Below are 1,786 nucleotides of genomic sequence, written 5' to 3' on the forward strand. Positions count from 1 at the left end.
CCCCCTAAGAGTGCATTTGGGCCTACTATATAGGGATACATAGTTCTGTTTCTATCCTGTCACGTAAGCCAAGGATGGAATAGAGCTTGAACCTGAAGTTCCAGACACTATAGTGAGTGCCCTCACTCCCGTGCATTCCCAAAGACAAAAATACTCTACAAGGCCAAGGCCAAAGACAATTTCATACTGAAGGCATGGGTGATGAGAGATGCAAGGCTAATTGGGCATGAGGTAGCTTCACGTCCTATCTCCCTGCACCCAGATCTGGGCTCACGTGCTGCTAAATTAACGAATGTCCCAGACATGGCACAATTGTGCCAACCAATTGTATTAGTCCGTATAATGAAGGAACTTATAGTTTGTAAAACCAATGAGAAACTGTGTACTGAATGTTTCTAAAGTGACATGTTTTAAGAGGTAGGTATAAAATGTCCAACTGATAAAGGAAAGTCAATAACAATCCTAGCTCCTATACAAATGAATATCTAGATGTTTCCCTTAACCATTCCCAACCCTTGATAGGTTTTATACTATTGCCATGTGGTGCGACGTCACTGATGTATATTCAGGTATAAGAATTGTATTTTATTGTGAAGATCACTGAGAGACTGAGCATAAGTCTTTTGATGTTCGTTGTAAGCTCCCTGTTTTGGATAATTGTTAATAAAACAGTACTTTGCCATCTTCTGGAGTTGATTCAGTTATTTGGACTCAGAATTATTCTGGTGTAATCCAATCCATTTCTTTATGCACGTTCCAAAGGGCCTTAAACTCAATACAATGATATAACTCTCATAAGAAATTGACTTTGGGACCCAGACTCAGAAGCTAAAATGTGATTATAGCTTCTCTGAAAATGGCACGAACAGAGATTCAGGGAGATAATAGCTTACTAAATTAGATATCTGTATAGGAAATCTTGTGTTGATAACTCATGTTTGTTGAATAAATTGCAAAAATCTGCCATTTGAACCTGCAGCATCATGCCAATGCCAGACACATTTCATTAGGTTTGCCATGGTCAGACCAATTTATATATATATATATATATATATATATATATATATATATATATATATATATATATATATATATATATATATATATATATATATATTTTATGATGCTTATTTTCTTTTATTTGTATTTTATTGTTCAAAACAAGGACCTAGCTTGAGAGCAGCAGAGCGCTGTATGGATTGTGGGTAGCTGGCATTTGGGCTGGCATCTTTTAACAGTAGTGCAGTACTGTGAGATCTGTACATCGGTGTGTTCATGCATTGGAATAAGTCCTTGGTCAGGTGTTGTTGGAAGAGTCATGTTCTCAGAGATTAGCGAAATACAAGAATTGCGGGGGCATTCGGAGATGACACTGGGATCGAGGTACAGAGTATGGGTTCATGACAAGAGAAGGAATGTTTGCGGGTCCTCTCTTTGCGGACGAGTAGTGATCCCAAGTTGGTTGGTCCATTTGCTGCGCGAGGAGCATGTCTCACCAGATATGTGGAGCTTAGCCACAAGGTACGCTGATGTGCTACTCATGACTGCTTTGTAGATGATACATGCAGTCTTGAACAGTATCCTGGATTGGAGTGGAAGCCAATGTAGTTTGCGTAGGATGGGAGTAATTCATTCAAATTTACATGCTCCTGTAATAAGACATGCTGCAGAATGGTGGACTGCTTTTAGGGGAGTCAAGTGAGCAGTTGGAAGCCCTGTCAGGAGAGTATTTCCCCCATCAATGTGCAAGACCACAAGGACCTGCACTACAGTCCGGAAGTCCTGC

The sequence above is a fragment of the Ambystoma mexicanum genome, chromosome 9, assembly GCF_040938575.1.
Source record: "Ambystoma mexicanum isolate Mex_15411 chromosome 9, UKY_AmexF1_1, whole genome shotgun sequence".
NCBI classification, from domain to species: domain Eukaryota; kingdom Metazoa; phylum Chordata; class Amphibia; order Caudata; family Ambystomatidae; genus Ambystoma; species Ambystoma mexicanum.